The 7,139-nt window shown below is 38.9% G+C and overlaps 1 long non-coding RNA gene across 1 annotated transcript; it reads right to left on the reverse strand.

Annotated features, from left to right (window-relative positions):
* Positions 1-257: 257 nt before the first annotated feature.
* LOC133876429 (uncharacterized) lies at positions 258-2,283 on the reverse strand. Its single transcript, XR_009901537.1, has 2 exons — positions 2,009-2,283; positions 258-636 (listed from the first exon to the last, which is right to left on the reverse strand). It is a non-coding gene; the product is annotated as an uncharacterized LOC133876429 (long non-coding RNA).
* Positions 2,284-7,139: the final 4,856 nt, after the last annotated feature.

Consider the following 7,139-nt stretch of genomic DNA (forward strand, 5'->3'; position numbering starts at 1 on the left):
CTTGGTTACAAGTTTTCAAGTCCTAAGGCTCTTTTGTTTCACTTAGACTCTAGTACCAATCCTAGACTTCCGCTTCCCTATGTCCCTAGGGTTAACTGCTCTGATACCATTTTCTGTGACGACCCATTTTTTTTTTTTTTTCTTAAAAAAACATACAATGAATCATCACAGTGGCATGACTACGTGTCACCCAGCCAACTCATAATACACATTCCTTAACATGTATCTGATATATCAGAGTTACATAATATATACAGTGGAATACGAAATCTAACTGCGGAAGTCAACATTATAATCATAAGCTGTTCATTACACAAAAGAGCCTGTTAATGTCTATCTGCTTAAGGCTTAAGCATAAGTTATGCATACAAAAGAATGGCTACCTCTACGTGTCACAAGTCACACTAGCCATATACAAAATACGCAAAGGGGACTTAAGCATAAAATTATGCATACAAAAGAATGGCTACATCTACGTGTTATAAGTCACACTAGCCATATACAAAATACACAAAAGGGACTATCCAAGTCCGACACTCCTACGACTCAAGCGACGTGCTTAGTCGTAGTACTCCACATAGTGTGCAACGGAGTCCTCCTCCGCATCATCAATACCTGCATCCAAAGAAGCTTCACCTATACGGTTGTAGTAGTAGCCACATCCGTATAGGTGAAAGTGTGAGTTCACCACCTCAGTAAGAAGTGTCGAGGCCTCAGTTGTATAAAACTCACTAAGTATACACTATACACAAACATAATTACATACAGGGTTCAACAGTGTCATTCACAAATCATTAAGTTCACACCACAACACATTATCAAGTACAAGTCACGTTGTTCTTCACACACTTATATATTATCACGGTTTCTACTAATAATATTCCACGCATACCATAAAAATATTTCACACATCTCACAAGTGCTAGCATTTCAATGCTAGGCTTACTATCAACACCGTCCGTAAAGCTATGATCCGTAGGGCACACATCTCACGTGAACTAGCACTTCAATGCTAGGCTTACCACATATCTCACTAGTGCTAGCACTTCAATGCTAGGCTTACCACATATCTCACTAATGCTAGCACTTCAATGCTAGGCTTACCATCAACGCTGCCCGTAAAGCTACGACCCGCAGGGCATTCATCTCACGTGAACTAGCACTTCAATGCTAGACTTACCACACATCTCAGCCAAGAGCTGCTACCCTCTGGCCTACCACTCATCTCAGCCAAGAGCTGCTACACTATGGCCTACCACTGTGCCAGACACTACAACACTGGACTTACCATCTATCAACTACCGAGTTCTCATAAATCCAAATTACCTTATCATACCCCTATTGTTACACATGTATATCCAAACAATTTTTCCATCTACACGCATCCACAATTCCACCCTATATATATATTCAACATCATGTCATTCAATCCCCAATAATTCCCGCATATTAATCTCAACCATCTCAACATAATTCTTAATTCGATACTTTACAACTCAATCATCAATACATATCTTCATCTAAATTCCATAACCATATACAACTAAGATTCGTCAACATCCATTTATCCGTACAATTACAATTCAATATATTTCAACTCAATCATGAATAATTTTCTCAATAAATTCCATAATCATAAACAACCAAGATTCATCAACATCCATTTATCCATACAATTACAAACCAATATATCCCATATCAATCATAAACAATTTTCGCAATAAGTTCCATAATCATAAATAACCAAGATTCCTCAATATCCATTTATCCACACAATTACAAATCAATATATCTCAAGCCAATCATAAACAATTTTCTCAATAAATTTCATAATCATAAATATAACCAATCATTATCAATATCAACTTATCGTTTTAATTCTCAATCCAATAACTCACAATTCAATTACATATATCTTCACCAACAAATTCTATAATCATAAACGCAGACAAATGCAACAATACATAAATCTAAGTTCCTAGGATTCCTCAGTGAGTAGAATACTCACCTTCTTGCAAAATCCGTGGCTTCGCGGGATTATCCTCACTCAAAGCTGCGCAATGTGTAGCTGCATTAGATTGCACCTTACATTAGCACTCATACTCCTAAACTCGTGCTTCTCTTTGTACATGTTTAAAAGTTGAGCCCATAAAGTTTTAAGGTTCCATTCAACCTTTTATTATCTACAATTACTAACCCATAAAATTATAGGGTTTACTTTATTATCCATTAACTAACTAAACATGTACATAGAAATATTCTTAGGTTTACAATTAAAATATCCAATTTATACAAATTACTAACTTTAGGACCCAGCCCCACAAATACCTATTTTTTTTTTCTTTTCTTTTCTTTCTTTGAAACCCATAGATAACTTAGGATTAGTTAACACCCTAAATGCGATTAATCGACTAATTAATAATCTAAGGTTTAAACACTTAAAAGTCTCAAATTTAACTCAACTCATCAAATTTAGGGTTTATGCCTACACCTCAACAATTAACAAAATTAGAGTTTTAAATCCTTTAATCCAACAACCCATGGCTTAAATAGTGTATAGGAATTCACTATACACAAAAGCCCCAAACTAATTTTAACAATTTAGTCTAACACTCAAAATTGACCTAACTTAGACAAAAATTAAGGATTACGAAATTACCTCAAATAATCGGTCAAAACGTAGATCCACACGTGTAGATCACATTTCCGAAATTAGACTTGAGATTTGATGTCTAGATCTTCACAGATTTGAGAAAATCTTGGACTCTCCCCCTTTTCCCCCTTTTCTTTCTTTCCTCCCTGCTGGTTTACAGAGAAGGGCCGAGTGCCCTTCTCATTTCTTTTCTTTTTCTTTTAAGTGAGGCGCCTGGCGCCTCACTTTCTCTTCTTTTTTTTTTTTATATCTTTTTTTTTTTTTTTTCTTTTGAGGAGGGCCGAATGGCCCTCCTCTTATTCACGTGGGGCGCAGGTGCGCCCCACCTGCTTCATTTATATATATATATATATATATATATATATATATATATATATATATATATATATATATATATATATATATATATATATATATATATATTTAAACATATATTTATATTTATATTTATTATATTTTATTTCCGTTTATTTATTTTCCTTTTCTATTTCTTTATTTTCTATTTTATGTTTTCTTTGCATTATAATAACATTACATTAACTTCTATCAATTATTTACCTAAATTTTGTATTTTAATTTCTACAAAATATCTCGGACGTTACACCTATGGACCCCGAAGATCAAGAGAAGACAACCTTCACTTGTCTTTTTGGGACGTTCGCCTACCGTCGCATGCCCTTTGGGTTATGCAATGCACCCTCTACATTTCAGCGGTGCATGATCAGCATCTTTTCTGACATATTAGAACGTTTCCTTGAGATATTCATGGATGACTTCTCCGTCTTTGGTTCAACATTTGAGGAGTGTTTACACCACCTCACGTTGGTTTTGGTAAGGTGCAAAGAGAAGAACTTGGTACTCAACTAGGGGGATAGAGGTTGGCAAAGCGAAGGTGGATCTGATATCTAACCTCCCACCCCCACGTACTGTGAAAGAGGTTCGCTCTTTTCTGGGCCATGCAGGATTCTACCGGCGATTCGTCCAGGATTTCAGCAAGATCGCCAGGCCCTTGTGCAAGTTGTTGGTGAAGGAGGCCCCATTTTTGATGAGGATTGCAAGAAGGCATTTGGGGCCTTGAAGAAGATTCTAACGTCCACACCCATCATTCAGCCACCCAGCTGGGGTGCACCTTTTGAGATCTTGTGTGACGCGTCAGACTACACTGTTGGAGCTGTTTTGGGGCAGCGCATTGATAAACTTCCCCATGTCATTTATTATGCAAGTCGGACTCTTAACGATGCCCAACTGAACTATTCGACCACTGAGAAGGAGTTGCTGGCAGTCGTTTTTGCTTTGGATAAGTTTCGATCCTACTTGCTAGGGTCGAAAGTCATTATCTACTCGGATCACGCGGCATTGAAGTATCTTTTCTCCAAAAAGGATGCTAAATCTCGCCTCATTCAGTGGATTTTACTGTTGCAAGAGTTTGACATTGAGATTCGGGGCAAGAAGGGTTCCGAAAATGTGGTGGCCGATCATCTTTCGTGGATTATCTTGGATTTCACTGAGGAGTCCAGCCCCATCTCTGAGACTTTCCCTGATGAGTAGTTGATGCACATTGCTCACACTCCTTCACCTTGGTTTGCTGATATAGTAAACTATCTTGTCACCGGTCAAATGCCTTTACATTGGGGACGGCAAGAGAAGTCCAAGTTCATGGCCATGGTGAAGTACTTTTTCTGGGACGATCCTTATCTGTTCAAGTATTGTCCCGATCAGATCATTAGGAGATTCATTCCTGAGCTTGACCAATCCTGTCATCTCCTTTTGTCACGATCATGCTTGTGGAGGCCATTTCAGTGCAAAGAAGACCGCTGCAAAAATTTTGTAGTGTGGATTTTATTAGCCGACCATTTTCCAAGATGCTCACACTTATTGTGTCTCGTGTGAGCGCTGTCAGAAGCTAGGGAGTATTTCACACCGGAATATCAAACGGATACAATGGATGATTTGATTTCAAATGGATATTCATTGTGATTTATCTTTGAGTTGGATTCATTAAATGTTTTAACATACATTGTTAGGGAACTTGAGTAATGAACACAGTTTAAATGTTTATCGGGTGTATAAATAAAATACAAGAGTGTGTTGTTTGATTTGGTTAGGTGGATTCTAAAACCTTAGTACTTTTTATCATTTGTTCTATTTCAATTTTAGTTTAGGTCTAATGTTTTGCATGCTAAAAACCAAAAAAATTGGAACTAGGTTAAGATTTAATTAGTTTAAATAAAAATTAATTTTTACAACGCAATTCCCTGTGGATCAACCTTGCACTGCAAAACGCTATATTACAAACGATTTGTGCACTTGCGAGTACTTTAAAATTTACACATCATCAGTCTTCATGGTCCGGATGATCAAGCAATGGAAATTGCTCGCACTAGTTCAACCGTCCGAACATCAGCCTTCAAGGTCCGGACACTCAAAGCCTTATTATGGTAATTACGTGCAGCCGAAGTACAACCATCCGGACGCTAGGGTAACATCGTCCGGACGTAGCCTTGTTATGGAAGCTTTCAATGCTATTTTAAAAAGGCGGTTGCAGTTGATCGTCTGGACGCTCGGTCAAGCCGTCTGGATACCCTCGAGTATTTTGATCATAACATTTTGGTCAAATATCAGATCCGGACGAAATTGGCGTCATTGGAAAGCTAACAAAAAATAATGCAATTTGATGGTCCAGAAGGATAATAGATCATCCGGATGGTCCCCTTCCGGATGGAAACATCAAGCGTCCAGACGTCCTTGCCAAAATTCGAGAATTCTTCAAAATTGGTTTTCAGACACGGAAACAGTTGTTCGTCCGGACTCCCAAGGCTACCGTCCAGACGCGAGTGCCAGAGACTCCATTTTTGACTCAAATTAGGGTTTCTAAAGCCTATAAATAAGGGGTTCCAAGCATACATTCGACACAAAATTCGGTGGTGAATATTTCTTATAGCTTAGAGAGGGTGTTTAGGGAGATATTGAAGATTTGCTAGCTCTCTAGCTTTTGCTAGTATGTGATTTGATCAGCTGTGAAGTCTATCTTAGGGGTTAGTCCTAAGGTAAAGGATTCCATTGAAGACCCTTTCAGGTAGGAGACCTGGTTGGGAGGTGTTCGTGTTGGGTTACACGTTAGAGTTCAAGGTATGACCATTGCATCAGGGGTATGTGAGTGCTACTGCTTTGTAACTTGCTTTGGATATCCTAGGTTTGACTGCCCCGGAGTTGTTTTTCTCTTAATTGAATTTCCACTTTGTCAACAAAATATTTGTCTCCTTTAATTTTCACATTTAATATTTTGTTGCACACTGTTCACACACACTTGTATAAATTAGAAGTCTCTTTATTTTTCAGTATATTGTTTATTGAAAAATAAATGGACTTCTAATTTATAAAAGTGTGTGTGAACAGTGTGCAACAAAATATTAAATGCGGAATTAAAGGAGACAAATATTTTGTTGACGAAGTGGAAACTCAGTTAAGAGAAAAACCACTCCGGGGCAGCCAAACCCAGGATATCCACTATTCAGAAGACAAAGCTAGATACAAAGCAGTACCACTCACATACCCCTAATGCAGTGGTCATACCTTGCTCTCTAACGTGTAACCCAACACGAACGCCTCCCAACCAGGTCTCCTACCTGAAGGAGTCTTCAATGGAATCCTTTACCTTAGAGCCAACCCCTAAGATAGACTTCAAAGCTGATCAAATCACACACTTGGCAAGAGCTAGAGAGCTAGAGAGCTAACAGATCTTCAATATCTCCCTAAACACCTCTCTAAACTGTAGAGAATTCACCACCGAATTCTATGTTGAAAGCATGCCTCAAGCCTCTTATTTATAGGCTTTGGAAACCCAAAATCAAGTCAAAAATGGATTCCAAGGCACGCGCGTCCGGACGGGCCAAGTTTTTCTTGTCCAGAAAGTAATTCTGGAATTTTCTGCAGGGCCATCCGGACAGGAAAATCTTTGCGTCCAGACGAGTATAATGGCCATCCAGATGCTCAAATTACAGCATTTTTCGTTAGCTTTCCAACGACGCTGATTTTCATCCCAATCTGATATTTGAGTAAAAGGTTATGATCAAAATACCGAAGATGTCTGGATGGTGTTGCCCTAGCGTCCGGACGGTTGCAGTTCAGCTGCACGCAATTTCCATAATAAGGCTTCGGAGCGTTCGGACCATGAAGACTGTCGTCCGGACGGTTGAATTGATGCACGCAATTTCCATATATAAAACTCGAGCGTCCGGACCATGAAGGCTGATGTTCGGACAGTTGAACGTTGGATGCACGACTTGCCTTATAGAGAACATCGTCCGGTCGGGATCACACATCGTCCGGATGGTTGCAGCCGTCTTCCCATAAATGTGTCTTGAGGCAGAAACCCAAATACTTGTCAAACACTGAATGGCGTCCAAACGGTATAGCCACATTGTCCGGACGGATGCACTGAAACACTAGGATCTTCTCGAACTCTGAAGCATGTCCGGACGATTTG

This window comes from Alnus glutinosa, chromosome 8, assembly GCF_958979055.1.
Source record: "Alnus glutinosa chromosome 8, dhAlnGlut1.1, whole genome shotgun sequence".
Taxonomy (NCBI): domain Eukaryota; kingdom Viridiplantae; phylum Streptophyta; class Magnoliopsida; order Fagales; family Betulaceae; genus Alnus; species Alnus glutinosa.